Source organism: Astyanax mexicanus, chromosome 10 (assembly GCF_023375975.1).
Source record: "Astyanax mexicanus isolate ESR-SI-001 chromosome 10, AstMex3_surface, whole genome shotgun sequence".
In the NCBI taxonomy this organism is placed as follows: domain Eukaryota; kingdom Metazoa; phylum Chordata; class Actinopteri; order Characiformes; family Acestrorhamphidae; genus Astyanax; species Astyanax mexicanus.
The window spans coordinates 18,338,649-18,360,147 of NC_064417.1; the positions used below are offsets into that span (position 1 = coordinate 18,338,649).

The 21,499-nt window shown below is 37.1% G+C and overlaps 1 long non-coding RNA gene across 2 annotated transcripts; it reads right to left on the reverse strand.

Moving 5' to 3' along the window:
- Positions 1 to 13,756: 13,756 nt before the first annotated feature.
- Positions 13,757 to 20,506, reverse strand: LOC111189158 (uncharacterized). Of its 2 annotated transcripts, XR_002648698.2 has the most exons (10): positions 18,197 to 20,506; positions 16,477 to 16,536; positions 16,322 to 16,381; positions 16,009 to 16,134; positions 15,731 to 15,865; positions 15,487 to 15,648; positions 15,279 to 15,405; positions 14,550 to 14,664; positions 14,322 to 14,386; positions 13,757 to 14,245 (listed from the first exon to the last, which is right to left on the reverse strand). It is a non-coding gene; the product is annotated as an uncharacterized LOC111189158 (long non-coding RNA). The 2 variants fall into 2 exon arrangements; XR_007441020.1 differs by lacking the exon at positions 16,477 to 16,536.
- Between the last annotated feature and the right edge of the window lie 993 nt (positions 20,507 to 21,499).

A 21,499-nucleotide genomic window follows, 5' to 3' on the forward strand; every position in this document is an offset into this window, starting at 1 on the left:
AAGATAATAATACACTGTAAAAAAATATTTAGTCCATAAGTTATGATAGTTTACTTGGTTGCAATGTACCTGGTTGCACTGTACCTGGCTGCGCTGTACCTGGCTACACTTTACCCGGCTGCATTGTACCTGGTTCCGCTGTACGTGGTTGCATTGTACCTGGTTCCGCTGTATGTGGTGCCTAAACATCTTTTGATCAATCCAAAAATCTGAACAGCGCAAAAATGCGTGTAAAAAATGACACTGATAGCAGTGTTAAATGTTCAGTGATAATATTACAGTTAATAGCAGTTACTCATGCTAGTGTTGTTCGTTTGTGTTATAGCAACACCTAAAGAGTTCATTTAACACAATTTGGAGTATATATGGTCCCACACTACAAAAAGTAAATATCACAGTATTAAAGTGTTAAATTTTATATTAATGACATTGAATAGTGAAATTTAAATTAAATAAAAAGACGGAAAAACATATTTCTTTTTTATTGTTCAGGTTCTTGGTATTTTTATTTAAAATGCATCACATTTAAACACATCACATTCAAACACATGTTGCATTAGGGTACAACAGGAGTAATTTAAATGCAATGCAAAACTTCCCTATTGTGAAGTTTAAGGTGGACCATAAAAAAAATCCACCTTAAATGGTAGCTACAATAGTTATCTAGCTAACCTACATGCTGGGACTTCAAATGCCAGAATTTAACAACCGTGCCATTTAGCTAGATAGCTAGCGTTGGTTTCCTGAAAAAACTTCAATTTTTTTTTACTTTAGGTGTTTCTTGTGATAATTTGCCCGTTTCACGTAAGCTAAGGATAGCTAGCTATCTAGGTTAGCTCACCTAGCTTTTTCTGGCAAGAGGTTCCCCATTGAACACAAGTTAAAGCTAGCCAATGCTACATTAGCTATTTCTTGAGCGCACTTTCCCGCACTTTTTGTTTAACTTGTGAAAAGTATTTCACCTCACACCAGCTAGTTTAGCTGTTTCTTTTAAAAAATCACATCAGCTAGCTGTGCAAGTTTAGTAGTTTAAGAGAACATGGGTTAATTGTTCTCCTCAGCTAGCTTGGCTAACCAGTTTATTGTGAGAAATTTCCTGTTTCACCTCAACTAGCAGCGTTAGTTAGGTTAGCTAGCTAACTAACTTAAGGCCATTCTGAGACTTTGTATTACTACAAATGGCACCAAAATTACACTCTGTTGCAGGCTAGCTTGCTAGCAAAAACACACACTAGAGCTGTGAAAAAAAATAAGTAGCCCAAAAAGGATTCCACAGGATTAATGGAAATGCATTTAAACAATATTTAGAACAAAAAAAAAACATTTAATACATGGTACATTTTTTAAAAATATATTTAAGGTCACTACTTATCAAATTCGAGAGGAAAAAAACACGCCTGCTGCTATCGCTGAATCACGAAGAAAATGGCGGCTGACAAAGTGTGAGTGCAGCAAAATTTGGTGGCGGAGCTTGTGAGACAGAATACACTGGGAGGAGTTGAAATTTGTTAACTCTGGCAATAATTCCAACTTTATGTGAATTGTAACACTAAGGGTTGTTAGGATAACACCTAGGGAGTCAAAAAATGTTTACATTTGGATTTTAACACTATAGATTTTACTGTGTACAAGCTGTAAAGTCTCTTCTGACTTTTTTTGCACCTGAAAGTCTTGACCAAGGTTATATTTTTGTTGCATTGTGTACATTTAGCCTGTTTTGTGTTGGTTTACTGAGCAAACATGGCTCTGATGGCTCTTGACACTGATGGGTTTATAGAATGTTATTAATCACTTGCCAAAATTCAACTCCCTTTAAAGGTCTTATTCCATCGTTTTTTCATTCATTTTAAAATGTCTGGTTGTGGTCTCTAGTGTGAATAAATGCCATATAAGCAGTTTTCTGTATTAAAAAAGTGCTCCAGTGTTTCTGTTTAGCCCTGCTTTAGATCACTGAATTAGAGTTCTCTTACGAAAGACAGGATTTGACTCTTGCTCCTACATATTTATACATGCAAATATATCAGACGGGCTGGTTAAAGCAACAGCACCAGTGACTAGGTCTGGGAGAAAGTGGAATGCTCGAGAAGCTACTCAAGCTGCAAGGAGGGCACTGGAGCACAGGGATGTTGTGGGGCAGGTGCAAAATGGGAGGGCAGGATTAGGTTTAGGTGATTCTTGAAAAGCATTCGGCAAGGCCACATCACCAGAGAAAAGGCGTATGGTTACAGGGCTTATTCGTGAGCAGGAGGAGGAAGCAGGGAGAGCAAAAGCAGCAGGGCAGAGTAAACAGGGGCAGTGGATGAGATGGGAAAGTGTAGAGAAGCGGAGAATCACCTGGCGAGAGTTATGGGGATTGGACACAGGTCGTATAAAGTTTCTTTTGGGAGCTACATATGATGTTCTGCCAACGCCACAAAACCTTGCTCAGTGGGTGGGTGAGGATCCAAGTTGTAAGTTATGTGCAGGAAGTGGCACGCTGAAGCACATTATGTCGGCATGTAAGGTGAGTCTATCCCAGGGGCACTACACATGGAGGCATAATCAGGTACTTAGGTCTCTTGCAGGTGCACTTGATAAGAAACGGTTAGAAGTTAATAACATGCCCGTGGTAGGTTGCAGTAGGGTAATCAAGTTTGTGCGTGAGGGGCAGCATAGTGGAGAAACAGCACAGTGCTTGAAAACTGCTGGTAAGTGGGCTGATGCACGAGATTGGAAGTTATTAGTGGATGTAGGTAGTAACTGCAGATCCCGGAGTGCATTCTGGTTACAACCTTGAGGCCGGATATAGTATTGTACTCTGAAAGTAAGCGGATAGTGTATTTTATAGAGCTGACTTTCGTTTGAAGACGAGGTAGATGGAGCTTATGAAAGGAAAAGGAAAAGGCTGAAGTATACAGACTTGGTGGCTGAGGTAAGAGAGCGTGGGTGGCAAGCGTATATTAGACCGGTGGAGGTAGGTACTAGAGGCTTTGTAGCAAAGTCTGCCACAAGACTGCTGTCTGAATTCGGAATTAGAGGTCGTGTGCTGAGGACAGTAGTGAAGGAGTTGTCAGATGTAGCTGAAAGATCTAGTCAGTGGTTGTGGTTCAGAAAGGCTGAGGCTACGTGGGGAAGGGAATGAGTTTGTGCTTCAACAGCAGGCTTGGAGGGGGGTGGGTCTGGGATGGCAGACTTCACTGTTGAGCCTTCTGTTGAGAAGAGCTTGCACTGAAGTTTGTGTTAGAGTTTGGATGAAGGGGATTGGTGTGGTCCTGCTGTTCTTGTAGTAATTTGTCTCATGAGTTTTTGCAGACATCTGAGTACTTGGCAGTTGAGGCACGGACCATGAACATAGTTTGCTATGCTTCTGGATTCTTGTCGAGCCAGTATCAGATGGTAGTGGTTGCTGTGTTCTGCTCACGCAACTTATAATGTCATTTATTGTGTGTGATTGTGCTTAGTTGGGGTGCTGTGGTAAGTGTGTTGTTGCCATAGGTTAAGGAAGTGAGCATAGATCAAGGAGGGATTCTGTTTGTTCATTGGTTATTTTTCAGTAGGTCTGGATACTTGGCAGTTAAGGCAATGGACCATGAACATAGTGTTAGGCTGTGCTTCTGGATCCTTGTTGAGCCAGTATCAGATTGTGGTGGTTTTGGCTATTGTTGTTAGTTGAGTGAGTAGTAGATCCTGGCTGAGCCCTATGCATAACCCCAGCTGTTAGGTGCAGGATTGGTCAATTTCCTGTATTATATTACTTACATATCAAATATAAAACAGCACTGCAGCAGAAAACGCCTACCTGCCTTCCCTATTTGTAAAGACTACCATCTAAGAGTGCCATTAACTGTTGGTGATTCAAAATGTATCACTTAGGCTTTTGTTTTTGTTTTGCTATTCATTTTATATACTTTCAAATATTGAAAGATGATATGTTTGTACTTTCATAGATTAGCCATGCCTTCCTGAATTCCTAATCAATGTTTAATCCAAGAAAGTAAAAATGAGATATTGCCTCAGAAGTAATGTTCCATGATAGAATTAAGATTCACAATTCAAAACAATAAATGTTTGAACATTACATATCAAGACTTTTGAATAAGTAAGTTGAAGCCAGTAAATGTAACCAGTAAACATAACTTGTTTTAGTAAGTCATCTGAACTTTAAATTTGCATTGCTAAGTTGAAAAAAACTAGACCGTCTAATCAAATTCCAGGAAGAAATGTAAAGCCAAACTAAACTTAAAGTCTTGATTTGAAGTAAAAAGTAATATATTTTAAGACTTAAAATGAACTTTTTAATTTGAAGCTGATATACATTTTTCAGTGTATAAATAATGTTATGAAGTGCACAAAGGTTAATTAATTTGAATTATGTCGACATTCATTTATTGATATATTTATTAAGGTCTTATGTTAATAGTTGTTGATAATCACTTTTTTGTTTTATGTCTTTGGGTCTCTGTAGGCTAGCCACTTTCCCCCTGAAGCAAAAGAAATGGTTTTCTCCATTAGATTAGGGGCGGGGCTAGTCTGATAAGAGGGACCAGGCAAGCAATGGTGGGAAAGGCCGGCTCAGTTAGTCCTCACCTGATGCTGAGAGGAGGAACAGGTTGGGTTAAGCCAAAGTGTGAACGGATTTTATGACCTTGTGGTCTAAAATCCAACTATACCTGTACTGTTTTAGTTTAGCTGTACTGCCTTTGTTTATCTGTACTGTTTTACTGTACCTGTACTGCTACGAGTCGGAATCTTTAACTGTGTTTATTTTCTGTTTTGCACAGTTTTTGTTTGCAGGCACTGTAAAAAAAAACTCACATTTTTTATCCCATCTGCTGGATTCCTTGCATTATTCTTCATCTTGGTCAGCAGTGTTGGGCACGTTACTTTGAAAAAGTAATTAGTTATAGTTACTGGTTACTTCTCTAAAAAAGTAACTGAGTTACTAACGGAGTTACTCCACTATAAAAGTAACTAGTTACCAGTAAAAGTAACTATCGCGTTACTTTTATTATTCGCCCGTCAAAAAAAAAAGGAAATGAATTATGTATTTACTATTATTAGAAAAATACTATTAGATACTATTAGATACTATAATATTATTAGATTCTCTGCCCGAACCCGACCTGACCCAAAGACCGTCCCAAAATCGGGCTCCTATTTTTATTTTATATAAAGCTCTGGTGTGATAATCACAATGTTGCTAAATAACCAATTATTATTGTTCACTAAAGCGAACAAAATAGCGAAAACTGAAAGTGAAAAAACATTTGTGTTAACTGAAACTAATAAAAACGGTAATTAAAAGGAAAAAACATAACTATCTCTAACTGTATTTTGTGTTTATAAAACTAACTAAAACGAACTAAAATTACTGAATTTTCGTGTTTAATTTATTTATAAGAGCTGTTGTACAGCGGAGTTGTACAGCGGGCGGTGTTGCCGAGCGCGCAACACCTCCTGGTCCGTGGCGTTAGTTCTTGTGTAAAGCGCTCACGCTGGCCGCAAAATATGACAGAAAACACTGAAAAACTGCAGAACTATGTATGGGATTACAATATGAGCGCAAGGCAGATGAAAGAAAAACAGGAGATTCAGTATGTGAGAACATTTACCTGTGAGTAGCTCATTCCAGAACAAGCAAATATTTCTCTCTCTCTCTCTTTCTCTCTCTCTTTCTCTCTCTTTCTCTCTCACGTTTATTAGATTGATCTCTCTGATGAGATGTGTGAAAACTAATAAAAACTAGCAAGCCCACCCTAAAAACAAATTAAAACTTACTGAATCAAACTATAATAAAATGAAAAATGTAATCACGTAGCTCTGGGGGCACGTGAACGCCTCCGCGTTTGACTTGCAGCACTGTGTGTAGCTGTTCTTAAAAATCATTTTAATTAAATAATAGTTTTATGCTATGTTTCAGTGTTAATTAACATAATTCTGATTATATTTCACTCATTCAATCAGCCCGAAAACAGACAGTTTATGGTTTGGGTTGGCTCGGGCTCATAATGACAGTTCATGGTTCGGGCTTGGGCAGAACGTGCACGGGCTCCGGCTGGGTCGGGTCGGATTTTTTGGACCGATCTAAGCTCTATTCTCTTTTGGTGAAACTGTTATATTAATACCATTTTAACGGTCATTAGATTGTTGTTTTGTCCATTATTTTGTTTTGTTTATATACATATTTTCTTTGAGTGTGGCTTGGTTTGTTTAACTCCATCCCCAGACGCGTTTTTCCGTTTTTTCCGTTTTTTTCAGTATTACATGTTTTAGTAATTTTCTTTGGTTCTGTGAAGAATTTCGTTTTTATTTTTTGTAATTCGTTAGATTATATTTTTGTCAACATTTTTGGTTTATTATCGTTTGGTATTTTTCTAATAATAGTAAATACATAATTCATTTCCTTTTTTTTGACGGGCGAATAATAAAAGTAACGATAGTTACTTTTACTGGTAACTAGTTACTTTTATAGTGGAGTAACTCCGTTAGTAACTCAGTTACTTTTTTAGAGAAGTAACGAGTAACTATAACTAATTACTTTTTCAAAGTAACGTGCCCAACACTGGCTACATAATATACATCACAAAAATCAAAACCATAATCCAGATTTATGAGCTCAGAAACATACATTAACAGTATAATCACAGACACTGTACATAATGATGGAAACACAAAGTTGCATTTTATGTATAGCATACGATGTTTCTATCTAATAAAATAGCCTAAAGATCTGCATATTGTCAAATCACAGTGTTCTGCTCAGAAACATGTCCCAAGCCTCAAAAAGACATATAAAAAAATATTATAAATTTGTTCAAGTTATATTTTCTGAATTACGTGTTTGTTTGTTTGTTTTGCTACAAAGATTAATATCTATATAAAATTTAAGTATCAAGTAATAATGCTAACCAGATTTAACCCTTTCAGACCTGAATTATGTTCCAGTGAAAAATCGAAGAATGCTGTTTTCTGCCTGTAATACACACAAAGACGATTATAATAGTCTAAAGAGAAATCTGTATAAAATTAAATCCAATTGACTTAAATATTAATTTGCTTTTTTTTTTAAATGTCCATTGCATTGGAGGCCTGTGTTTAACATTTTTATTTTAGATTTAATATTGTCCTTTTTACTTCACAAATCATCCTTAAACAGTAACCTTAAAATGATAAAAGTGTTCTAAATCACATAAAATTAGTAATTCTTTGGCACTAGTGCTGCCATGCCCTAATGTCTAAGTAGCTGGGTTTTTTTTCTGCTTCAGTGGGCGGGGCTAAGCTACTGTAATTTTTTCATTGGCTGGTTTATGTTTTATTCCGATGGGTCTAAAGCGCTGCCACTATGAGCAGGAGGTCACAGGTTCGAACCCTCGCTCATGCAGCTTTGCCATCAAGCCGCCGACGCTCAGAGGGAGCAAAATTGGCCTTGCTCCCTCTGGGTGGGTAGATGGCGCTCTCTCCCCACATCACTCCTACGGTGATTTCCACAGCACAAGGCGTCTGTGAGCTGATGTATCGGAACCAAGCCGCTGCGCTCGTAATGCTGCATCAGCAGCAGCTCGAAAAGAATCAGTAGCTGACTTCACATATTTCGGAGGAAGCATGTGTTAGTCTTTACCCTCCAGGTGTGTTGGGGTATCACTAGTGATAGGGGGAGTCTTAATGGGTGGCTTGGGGTAATAAGCCGTGTAAATTGGGGAGAAAATGGGAAAAAAATAGAAATAAAATTATAAAAAAAAAGTTTTATTCTGATGGACAATAGGCTTTAATTTGCATTATGTGCAACAAAACATAAAAAAAGAAACACATGCTGTCCATTGTAATAGACGCAGGGTCTGAAAGGGTTAAGAAGGGGTGCGTTTTCTTGGAGGCTATCAGAATGATAAGAAATGAATGAACACAATTCCACATTGTATCAGAACTTTGATTTGATATGGTTTTAATAGCACACAGTCATACTGCATCAGAAAAATGTTTGTTTCCTTTATTAATTGCTGGAATTGACTGTATATGTATATTGTTGGTCAATAAGCTCCGCGAAAGACTGCGCGCTATAACCACACGGCAGGCGTGTGGCGGCAGGAGAACCGACGCCACGCTCGGCTCTTCCCCGCGCGCTGTGGAGACACCACCGCTACACAAAATCTTTACACTATGAAACGCCAAAAGGCCCAAAAAACGCCTGGACCAGACGCCTTTTATCGAAAAGAACGGCGTAAAATACGGCGTTCTGTGTGGGTTTTACGCCGTAATATACGCCGTATGATTTCAAGACGCCGTAATATACGCCATATGATTTCACGACGGCGTTAAAAACGCCGCTAAAAGCACAGAAGACGCCGTGTCCCACGGCGTTTTTCGACCCTTTTGGCGCGCCGTACAGAGCGCCGTCTCAGTGCAATGAGACGGCGTAAAAAGCGGCGTTTTAGTGTCTCTCTTGACGCCGTAATAAGCGGCGTAAAAAGCGGCGTTTAATAATAAGATAATGAGCTCCACCTTCCAGTTTTGAAAGCCAATACATTTAAACTCTGTTCAGCCAATGCTCTTACAGAGAGACTCAGTCTAAAGCAATTCACTGCAGATCCGGGCTCCTGAACCAGAGCTCTTCAGTTTTTAAATACAAATTTACAATATACCTTCTTTAGACATTCCCGCTGGTGCTCATGGCTTTTATTAGTCTAATATTTATGCTGTTCAATGTATTTTAAATAAAATTAATAGTAGTAGGGACGCCCCTTGTGCATGAATTTTATTAATTAATAGTGTGTTTCTTTTTAGGCTACGTTTGGTAAATGATAGCGAACAGGGTCATTCTGCTATATTACAAGAGTTTCTTGGTTTATTAGCTCTTAAATATTTGGCCAGGTACTGTATCAGTATTTATATTATTTGAAGGATCTAAATAACAGGAGTGTTAGTAATCATAAAATGTAAGGAAACGTATATATATACAGTGATAAACCAAAAAACACTTGAAAAAAAACACCCCGACAGCTGAATATTCAAGGACACGGAGGTGTTGGTAGAGAGAAGGATGACGGCTAAATTTATACTCCACGAAGAACACTCTCAATCACTGGATAGCTCAACTTACTGATCATTCAATCATTCAATCAATAAACCTTTTTTTCCTCTCGGGAGTACATCATTTCCAGTGTAGCCGAGCATTTACAATTTAAAAGGGACTGACAACATTGAGTAAGAAAATAGAATTAATAAGAATAAAAAAAAAATATATATATATATATAATCAATGCCAGGCTGATTTGCCCCTGTTTGTGCAAATAAATGATTTTTAAGACCACCAGAGACAAAATTATGAAAATATGAAAATTGCAAAAAGTACACAACAACAATGTTAAATTCAAAGGATTTACAGTAAGATTTAAAGGCCTTTTTTAGGGCAAATAAATGACAAGACTTGACAAGACATCCGCAAACCGTGAATAGGTGTCTATACACAGGAACGTTGCTATAGCCCCTTTTTAGGGATGTTTTGATTGTTTTTACAGAAGTGTCTCTCTAATATGTTAAAAATATTCAAATCTTAAAGTATACTACAATTAAAGAATTTTAGTAACAAAATCAATCTCCCCACGCAGCGCGAAAGATCTGATCCACTTTGTCTCGGAGCCGCGTCAAGAAAAATGCATACACGCACGCAAAATTAAACAGCGCTTTTTTAAGCTAATGATCCAGGCTGTCCAGCATTTAGACTGGAGTGAGTTAGGCTAGCTGTGGTGCTGTTGGTCAGTTTGTGTGTTTATAATAAATACTGTGTATTGTACTGCCTGTATGTGTATCAGCTAATTGATGTTACATAATAATAGAATATGATGAGATAAGTTGACACTCATAATGTGCGTGGGGCTTGCCAATGAGTTTGGATATTGAATAGATTTTCCAAAGTAAAGAGCCAGATTAATAATTTAATGAAGGTTTCTAAGCGACTGAAGTAAATATAATATAATAATAAATATAAATATAATAAATATGTAACTTGTAAGTCTATGTCTGTAAATGGCATTACTTGTTTCCTTATGGAAATAGAAAAATTACCGTATCTGCTGAAGCATAAAAACTAATATTAATAATATTATGCTTAAACAACAACAAAACAATAATATTCATAGTAAATTAAGAATAATTTACATCTTATAATAATAATAATAATAAAAATAGGAATAATAATATTATATAATTATAATATATAATTTTATATAATATAATATAATATATATATAATATATAATAATTATACTGTATAATTATAATATTTTAATAAGAATAAAAATAAGAAGAACCAGCTTCCTAATATAATTTGTAACTAATTTAATAAATTAATAAATTCATTTATTGAAACCCTGATGTTTTTGCAACAATAGGGTTCTTCATGTGTGATATACTGACAAGGTGATGTGATTTCCGTCTGGATAAAAAAAAAAGTGGGGAGCTGCACAGCATTTTGCTTTCACCTAAACCTAGAGTTTATTTTTACATTGATACAGCATAAATATTAGACTAATAAAAGGCATGAGCACCAGCGGGAATGTCTATAGATGGTATATTGTTAATTGTGTCTAAAAAACTGTGTCTGAAGAGCTCAGGAGCTCGGATCTGCAGTGAATTGCTTTAGACTGAGTCTCTCTGTAAGAGCATTGGCTGAACAGAGTTTAAATGTATTGGCTTTCAAAACTGGAAGGTGGAGCTCATTATCTTATTATTAAACGCCGCTTTTTACGCCGCTTATTACGGCGTCAAGAGAGACACTAAAACACTGCTTTTTTACGTTGTCTCATTGCACTGAGACGGCGCTCTGTACGACGCGCCAAAAGGGTCGAAAAACGCAGTGGGAAACGGCGTCTTCTGTGCTTTTAGCGGCGTTTTTAACGGCGTCGTGAAATCATAGGGCGTATATTACGGCGTAAAACCCACACAGAATGGCGTATTTTACGCCGTTCTTTTCTATAAAAGGCGTCTGGTCCAGGCGTTTTTTGGGCCTTTTGGCGTTCCATATTACACTGTATTTTCTACCTGTAACACTAGAGCTTGAATGGCCATGGCCCCTCCCAGGCTCCGTAGTTCTAAGCTACGCAGACTAGTAAGAAATGCTTTATAATAATGTTCTATAGTTAATAGGTAACTAAGCAGGAACTAAGCAGTAATTAATAGTGCTGCATTAACATCTAAATCTCTTTTAACTTCCAGGAAGTACTGAGTAATTATTTAGTACGTAGTAGTTCACTATTAACTCCAGACATACATATCTCCTGGAGAACTATTTACTAATTATGTCTCCTTTGTAGTAACTACTCGTTAATTACTGCTCAAATCAACATTAACTACTCAGCTGAAAACTACATGCCACCTGGGAACTGGATTTAAATTAATGTACTTTAACAATTATTTGATCAGGGCAAATGTGTTGTGCAAATTAACTTTTTTTATTTAGGAGGTGCTTTTTATTATATGAAGAGACCAGCTGGTTCACTGAAAGTTATGTGTGGTTCTGAAGAGGCCAGTGCAGTGCTGAGTTTCATGCAAGCCAAATTGGAGCTCACTCTGGTCATAACAAAAAGGGACTCTCTCAAAAAGTTTTTCTGGCCTGGAATGTCAGCAGACATCGACAAATGGGTGAGTTAACTTTCTAATAGCTGTAAATGTTAGTAACAACTCCAGATCTGAGACAACTGTTTTAGATTAATCAGCTTTATCAGACTAATATGAATGCAATAGGATCAGTTCAGGGGGTTTCAACACTTTGCAGCTCATTGCTATAAAACATTTCATGGTCCACTGAAAATATAATTTACCAAACAGGAACAGAACAACCAATGTAGCCTATGGAATTTCACAAACACAAATACTTTTTCTGGCCTAGTTAGGTCGCTGATGTTGCACTGGATGTCAAGATGAAGCAAAGAGAGCTGCAAACAGAGATAATAAATTAATTTAAACATTAAAAATGAGAGCAATTATTAACCTAGTATTTTTCCAGCTAACTATTTTACACATGTCATTGATGGGACAAACCTAAATGATTTATATAAACATATATTTCTGTTTTTATTTATGTTCATAAAACTTGACGCATTTTACATGACATTTGTTTAATGTCACAACAGAAATCTCTTTTTGCTAATGGGACCCTAGCTGGAGCACAGTGCAAAATGTAAACACAACAAAAAGCTAGAATGTTTTTGAAAACAGCAAAAAATATTAAGAATGATTTGAAAATTATCCAACCATGTCCTTGTATCTACACCCAGAGTCCATTTTATCAGCTCTTCTTACCATACAGGAGCCATTTTGTTCTAAAATTGCAGAATGTACTCAGTCTGTTTCTCTGTATTTTTTATTAATGGAGTAGTTTTTATAAGTGCTGATGTGGTGGTTGAGTGTTAGAGTGTTTTGTGCAGGTTTTAGTTGATCATTCAGAGTGGTGCTGGAGATTTTAAACACCTCATTGTCACTGAAAACAAATCAAATCAAATTTATTTGTATAACGCTTTTTACTGATGTCAACAAGCAGCTTTACAGAAATGTAATCACAGGATACAATCAGGCAAAACATTAAACATAAAATATACAGAATGCAAAAAAACCCAGTGAGCGCTGAGGCAAGGAAAAACTGCCTCTTAGCTGGAGGAGGAGGAAGAAACCTTGGGAGGACCAAGACTCACATATAAGGGGGGACCATCCTACCACTGATCAACCAGCTTTAAAATTAGTTTTAAAAAGTCTTTAAACATTCACACAGCTCTTAGTGGAAGCAGTTAGAGTTAATGTAAGCTTGGATGTAATCAGTAGTGGAGAGTAAGATGGATGATGAGCAGCTGATCTGTGGTGGGTGGTGGATGGAAAAGAGCTGACTTCAGAAGCTCCTTCAGTCTGGCCGGACAGGAGACGCGAGAGCCAGAGGGTCCAACATCAATCGGTATCAGGGGTCAGACAGGTGGGCAGTCAGTAACTCGGAGGAAGGCAGAGAGATGGAATTAGTTTTGACTGGATTTATGTAAAACAGAGAATATAAAACATTATAAGATTGTGGCTAATGACTCCGGCAGAACTGAATAAAACAGCCTAACTAAAGGCAGAGAGCCAGAAGGTAACATAGACACGGAGGCACCCTGAAACACTGGCACCTACCCACTCCACCGTCCACAAACCTGAGTGACCGTGTGCAGTGGGAGAACAGCAGCACCAGCATCTCAGTTTACCACAATTCCCTCCGTCTATGAACCCCTGAATCTGCAGCCTTATCTAAAGGAAAAAACATTAATTACCAAAAGCTAAACTGAGTTTGGCGAGTTGAGGCGCTTTATAAGAGAAAGCTCTTCCTGAAAGTTGTTGATCCATTTCTAAATTTCACATCTACATTTTTTGGACCGCAATACCTTTTCACTACACAGTTTAAAGAAGGGGCAGCATTTTTTGATAACCTTCTGTTTTTTACTGCCTCACACTTGAACTTGTATACAATAATAATCATACTAACATAATTTGCATTTGTGGATCTGGCCAGCCAGGTTTTGAGAAGTTATTTTAAGATTAATGCAGTGCAACCTGATGGCTTGAAGATCACAACTATCCATTTTTGGAAATCTAAATTTGGTATAAAATTTATATAACTTATATTGTTTTAAACAAACACAGTTTCAACATTTCATGCTGCCTTATTTAGATTAACATATGATCTTAATTATTAATTATGATCTTAATAATATATATATATATATATATATATATATATATATATATATATATATATATATATATATATATATATACATACACACCAAGGGCTTTATCTTGTGATATATGTACACTAGTGCATCTCAAAAAAATTACAATATAATTGACAAGTTACTTCATTTAATTAATTCATTAAAAAAAAATTTATGTATTACACACAAAGTGAAATAATTCATGTGAACAAAATGATGTATTACACACAATGAGATCTATTATAAGCGTTTATTCCATTTGTTGTTGATTATGGCTCACAGCCAATGGAACCCAAAAATTAGTGTTTCAAAAAATTAGAAACCTATGTAAAAAAAGGTACTTTAGGTAAATAAAAAAAAAAGTCAGTACATGACGTCTTTTCAATATTGCAATTTCTCATTTCCCATGGCGTACATTACTGGTCCGCTGTTCTACATATAAAACACTGCCAAAAAACCTTTTTTATGTTACAGTATTCCTTGTAGGACAGGCCAGTGCAGGTGATATGCTGCCATTTCTCGCATGTTCCACACTGCACCTGTAGGTATAAATAAATTGTATAGCATTTGGCATTTGGTATCAAAAACAATTGTGCAAATATGCTCAGTACTTACCCAGTACCTGTCCCCATCTTTGGACTTATTCTGGCCACACCACTGACAAGAATCCTCAAGAGGCACTGAAACAATTACATAAAACCATTATTTTGTTGGCTCCGAGGAGCTAAAAATATTTCTATATTATTTCTGCCCTAGGTGAATGCTAGCAATCTTAAGATAAAAGTCAACATAGAGGAAAGATGAGGACGTGCACAAATATGCACAAATGTGCCAGAAATGTACCTGTTCCAGAAAGTATTTCGGCAGCCATTTCCATCCTGTAGGTGGATATTTTTGAAACATCAACTGGAATGTCTACAGGTAGTCTGGGGTAGTAGTTCATTAGCTGCTTATCCATCTGTTTATAAACCAAAGAATGTTTTTGTTATGAAACTCAGCAATCAATCTATTCACTAATCAATTTATTTATGTAGGTACCTCTGAAATACTATGCAACCAGAAGCTGTTTTCTTCAATGTGAAAAAAATGATATGGGCTATTTTTTCCTCCCAGATAACATAACTTGCACTGATTACACCACCTTTAAAAATTAATTTACAATTAAATGATATTGTGTCAAAAAGAACAAGGAGCACCTTATTTTCTAAGTCACTGGCAATTCTCAGGGGAACATATTAAAAATGGTTGCATTATGGTGTAAAAAGGGGTGAAGAAAAGTAAAAAAGGTATACACTTAACTAGTGGTATCCTCTGCTCCCCATTGATATAACATTACATATGTGATGTAAAACCCTTTGTCAGAAAAAATACATCCATTTTGATAACTGATCTGCAAACATGCGCTGTCCCTATTTTGTAAAGCATGTATCAAGTACAGATTAAATGAATGCTTAAAAAATACTAAATTAATAAATGTTTTTTTAAGATTAGCAACAGAGTTATTAATAAAGATTAATATAATTTTTATAATTGTTATATATAAAATATATGTAAACTTGTATATGAACTCACCTCCATCACAAACACTCCACAACTATGGCCGTCTTTCTGGAGTGAGTGTTTAATAAGGATGGGTTTCCACCCAATGTCAGACCACTCTTTTCTCCTCAGCCGTTGTTTACGTAGTTCGAAGAACTCCCTGGAAATTGTAATGTTAACTTTTGTAACTTTACAAAAAACTGTCTGTCACTTGGCTGATTTGAACTGCATACTCTTTTACCGGAAACTTTCTCCAGCCTTTGCTGCCTTCTCCATCTCTTTATGCCCCAATGGGTCCATCCAAAGCACAGATTGATTTGGTTTATGTAGATACTTAAATGAAATACTGCTTGTTTTTCACATTCACAACACCAATCATGGCATCAAACTCTTCCAAACGCACCTGGACAAATAAAAATACATATAAATGATTACTTATGTATAAATACAGTTTGAATATACTAAACATAGCATTTTGTACTCACTGTTTTCATCAGTTGATGTTTCACGACATTGCGTTGTCCGAGTACAACAGCCATTGTTACCAAATGGTCCAAGACAAAGATTTTGTTGGCCAGGTCCAGTTCTTTTTTCATTGTTCTTAAATAATAGTCTATGGCCTTAAGAACAGATGATGAAACCATTTGTAAATTCACAATACAGTAACACAATACAGTACTACTATACAATACAATAATACAAGTAATAACTATGATGAATAGCTTATCTGAATGAATTTGCCATATGATATTGGTCACAATACCTCTCCACAAAGCCACGTGTGTGGTTTGAGGGTTTGAAACTCGCAGAGTTTTAAGAGAAATGATCCTGTGTGGTCAATGCTGGCAACAACTGTTTCATTGGGTTTCATTTCCCAAAGTAGCTTAACCTGTAAAAGAAAAGAAGGAATCAGGATAGCTTTTTGTTCCATTTTACAGTACTCCTGGCCTATACAGCTTTGGTGAAGTCCAGAAGTAAATTTTTATAAATGTCTAGGAAACATATTCCCTCAGTGCTCTGCACTCAGATTTTTCCTTCGTACTAGGGATAGGGAATACTAGAAAATCAGTACAAACCTTCATCAGATGGCCACCTTTATCCATGTCACCAGAAGTTTCCTCTGAGGACTGTGATGACTAGCATAAACAAAGACACATCACATAGACATGTATTCCTTCATTCAATGTTGTGTTTTAAAACTAGTGTTTATCATCATCAGGTAAACTCTTACCTCAAGCAGATCATAGACAGGACCAATGACCCCTGTGTCAGAATTTGTGTTTTGTGATGTCTATGATCAAAAAATATACTACTCACATTTAGGTGTTAAAAAACACACACACAATCATACTTTATGATATAACATTAGTCATTTACTGATTTCATATTATCATTTTGGTAAAGTAAAATAATTTTAGTAAAGTTGTGCAGAGGAGTGGTGTAGGAGAACTTTGCACACACTGTAACCACTAAGTCAACTTCTGGTAAAATAATTAGCTTTAATACTAATTCATGCTTTGTAACATGCTCACTGAAGTATATTTTAGTTGCTGTATCTTATATTAGAATTTGAGAGAGGTGATCCTAGAATCAGACTTAAGGGGTGCTCCATGAAAACTGTACATGAATTTGAGGACAGTTACCAGGAGGGGTAAGTGGGTCATGTCAAAATAAATAGTATTATTGGCATTCAAATCAGACACACTCACTACTGTTAGGGGTGTAGTGAGTCCCATAATCAAACGTAAATAATGTCGCACCCATGCATCTTCCCAATTAGTTTATGCCATCATTTATTTGCATTTTTGCTTTGTCTCCCACCTATAACTCAGCATCAGTGTGCAGTATTGCCACCAGGACTACAGTCAGCTTCATTTTAAGTAATGAGTGATTGCATGGCCATGGTTTAGTAGGCCACAAGTACGTGTTAGCAAACTTTCCTCAGAAGTGTATCATTATACTAGCAAAGTAAAGGAACTGAATTCATTTCCCCATACAACAGGAAAATAGTATCAAGAAATATCCAGAGGTATCTTTTACTCTACAACCCCTGGCAAAAACTATGAAATCACTTGCCTTGGAGGATGTTTATTCAGTTGTTACCCTTTAATGCGCAGCATGGGTCAACTTTTCTATATTAATTTATGTATGGCTGAGGGTCTCTTTAGCATAAATTGAACTGGAAACTGTAAGAAACAGCATAAAGGAAATGGGAACTACACACAGAAAATCTAAACAAAAGCCAACATTAACGGGAAAAAAAGGTTACAATGGGCTAAGGAAAAGCAATCGTAGATTGTAGATGACTGGATGAAAGTCATATTCAGTGATGATTTGCGAATGTGCATTTGTTTGGTGCCATTCCAATGGGATTTATAAAGATGACTGCCTGAATAGAACATGTAAATTTCCACAGTCATTGATGATATGGGGCTGCATGTCAGGTAAAGGCACTGGGGAGATGGCGGTCATTACATCTTCAACAAATGCACAAGTTTAAGTTGATATTTTAGATACCTCTTTTATCAATTGAAAGGATGCTTGGGGATGATAAAATCATTTTTCAAGATGATAATGCATAGAGCATTGCCATTGTTTCTATTTTTTGTTTGCTTAAAGCCAGAAAGTTGCCAGTTGAAATTACTTTAGTTTTAAATCATGTCATGAAGATAATCAGATAATCATGTTTTTAGGTATTAAATAAATGCCCAGGGGAAGGTAGCTTTTGTTGGCAAGACTGCAAACTGATGATGAATTACTGGTGCAGATACACAGCCATTATTCAAATAAATGATGCCAGGAACCAATAGATATATTAATTAAAAGTTACCAACACTTAGCAATGACACATTTGAGTTACTATGCTATTGAAAATCATTAAAACTCACCAAATACATATTTTAATGCACTATGCAATCAAATTATGTTTTGTTCATCATATGTGTTCATACCTCAAGCAAACTGCTTTCAGTCACAATGTTTTCTGATGCATCATGCTTGGCATCCTTTCTGGTTGGTGGAACCCATGATAAAAAATAACAAAGCTTTATTATAAGCGTTCATATATTAAATATAATGGAAATAATTGTTTGAACATCACATCATCGCAAAACAATATAACATTTGCACTCACTTTTGCAAAAACATCTGTATAACATATGCAAATAGATGTGATATGACCACACTTAATATTACATTAGGATGGTGTTGCTGTGGTTTCTGTTTGTAAACCTTCAATAACTGACAACAGGTCAATTGCAACAAATGTTACATTTGAAAAATACCTTTACACTCACCTGGATATGGGCATTGACTGGACAGGATGGATGGTTTGAGAGACCTGTTGTCTCAGCTTTTGAATCAGAAGCTGGTAGGTACTGCATTTCTTTTGTTGGGCCTTTCAGGCCTGAACGTTTTTGACCAGCTTTCCTCTCCAGCTTCTGTAGGGTGTTTTTTTCTTTCTGTTTCCCAAACCAATAGCCTGCCTGACTGCCAAAATGTGACAGCATTGTGAAATTGTATTACATGTGCAATACTCTTTAGGGTGGACAGTTGTTAAATATTTCTGGCCCTTCCATCCGATCACAATGAATGATTGTGTCCAGGGTTCCAGTACAATTTTTTGTTTACCAACTAGTAAAGTTGCCATTGTTTGTTTTGATTTTGTTGCCTGCTCATCCAGCTCTCTCTGTTTTTCAAAATCTTCAATCGTTAATCTATCCTCATAGAGGGCAACAATATTGTCCATAGACAAAACGTCTGGTGGAAATGTGGTATTGCTTAACGTACATGCAATGTTATTGTTAATGAGGTGGTAGTTTCCAAGGCTGCAGCGGCCTCTCAGGATCTCATTCAGGTAAAATGTTTGCAGCTCAAACAAAGTCAGCAGCATCTTGTCAGGCCTGACCTGTTTCCAGTCCACCATTCGTTTGAGTTTTGAGTTGAAACTTTCTGCTGGATTGTTTGTGATTGTGGAGAATGGCAGGCCAAGCTCTTGGAGGGCAAATCTGGCAGACTTTTTTATGGGGACTTCTAAGTGCAGTTTAAAGTATTGCTCAAATGGTAAGCTCCAGTTTTGAGAGTGGGCTTTTAGTTTGAGCTCCCAGTCGTTTTGAGTTTCTGCTTCAAGGAGATCCCTGATGTGGCCGGTATATATTTCGGCATCCTCCTTTTCTCCACTCATGTCTCTCACTTTGAATTTGACATTTTGCATTAAATGGTTCTAGCAGTTGACCATGGGTAGATTTGGAAGGATATCCCAAATGGCACTCTCAATTGCAGCCTCCCTATCAGTACAAATGACAAATCTGTTAGAATTGATTTCTGGGAGCAGCTGTGATAAAATCCTGAAAAACTCTGTGTCTGTTTTTTTGGATCTGGTCTGGTGTATTAGGAATGCCAAAGGAATAACTGGACATTCCTTAAAGGAGTTGTGGCGGAAAAGGAGAGGAGACACATAGAAATCTCCCAGGTCAAAGGTGGTATCGTAGTGTAACATATGAGGAGCACTGTCTTCAGTATTTGCCATCATAATCCTTAGCTCATCTACCATTTCAGGTAAAATTGCTAAAAGAAAGAGCTCTGGATGAATGCGCATGTCTCTTACAAATCCTTCAAGGTAGTCACACAAGATGTAAGTTGCAATTAGGTCGTTTGAATGAAGCATGTCATTCAGCCGAGCACGTTTTATTGTATTTTTGACTTGTTCCTTGTCCCTGGGTTGATGACTCCCCTTATGTGATTGGCTGTCACCTTGTTTATTGGTCATATCAAGGTATACTTTTTCTGGGGGCTCCCGTCTCCTCTCTCTGATATCATGCAGAACTGAAGGAGCAGTTCTTATGAAAGGCCTTTGGGACTCGATGGAATTCCCATGAGGTCTTGGAACATAGGCGCTTTCATCTCCAAGGTAATGTACCAGAAAATAGGGACTCCTCTGTCTGCATAACTCATAAACCCGTTTCCGGAATTCCTTGCCTTCATGTTTTACTATAAAATACCTCACCTTCACACATCCATGGGAAGTAAGAAGACTCCGCGTGCCTTGGTTCTTCCAGATTATGTGATCTGCCCTCCAGTTTTGTTTTTCCTGGGTTCGTTCACAAGTGAAAATAAAAACATCTCCTGATTTGGGGCTTACAGGTGGTAACAATGTCACTTTGGTTTCATTGACATTTAGCTGAATTTTTACAGCCTCATCGGTCAATATAGGTCGCTCTATTTTCGAGTACAGTACAACCTCACCTCTTCTGTTGCATGGGGACTGTAGCTAGCTACTTAACCTAGGTCATCTGGTCAGTGAGTTAGTGGGTTAGCTAAGCTAGTTAGGTTACCTAGTCAGTGAGTTAGCTAGTTAACCTTAACCAGCACTTACTTGGCTTTACCCTGGGGCATAATAACTAGCTTAGCTAACCCACTAGCTCACTGACTAGGTAACCTAACTAGCTTAGCTAACCCACTAACTCACTGACCAGATGACCTAGGTTAAGTAGCTAGGTAACTCGCTGACCAGATAACCTAGGTTAACTAGCTAGCTCACTGACTAGGTAACCTAACTAGCTTAGCTAACCCACTAACTCACTGACCAGATGACCTAGGTTAACTAGCTAACTCACTGACTAGGTAACCTAACTAGCTTAGCTAACCCACTAACTCACTGACCAGATGACCTAGGTTAACTAGCTAACTCACTGACCAGATGACCTAGGTAAACTAGCTAACTCACTGACTAGGTAGGTTAGTGTTCACTAACTAACTAGTATAATTTAAGCATGGATATTTAGCACACCCCGCTAACATGAGCAATAATAGAGTTAAACACTTACTTAAAAAAGAAATATAACATTAAACATAACGTCTGTATGAAATATAATTGGAAAAGTACCTGCTGGTGCTGCTGTGAGCTGAACCCCGTTCGCTCCGCCATGTTTGGAAGAGCGCTTGAAGCTGGCGGGGTGGGCGTGGTCTGTCTCAGACGAGGGTTCAGGGTAGGTGACCAATAGAGATTAAAGGGGAACGCCTTCTTCTAAGCCCCGCCCACCCGTGAAAAGTGTGCCAAAAATCAGAACCAAAAAAATGAAGCAGAAGCAAAGGAGAGATTCCAGAAGCAAAAGTCTTTAGCAGCAAAATCCACAGAAAATCCAAAAAAATCCCAAAATGAAAGGAAAGACTGGCAAAATCCAAACTAATATAATTTTCAAATAAGTGCAAAGAATAATAAAATAACCAAGTATATTTAAATATATATATTTGAT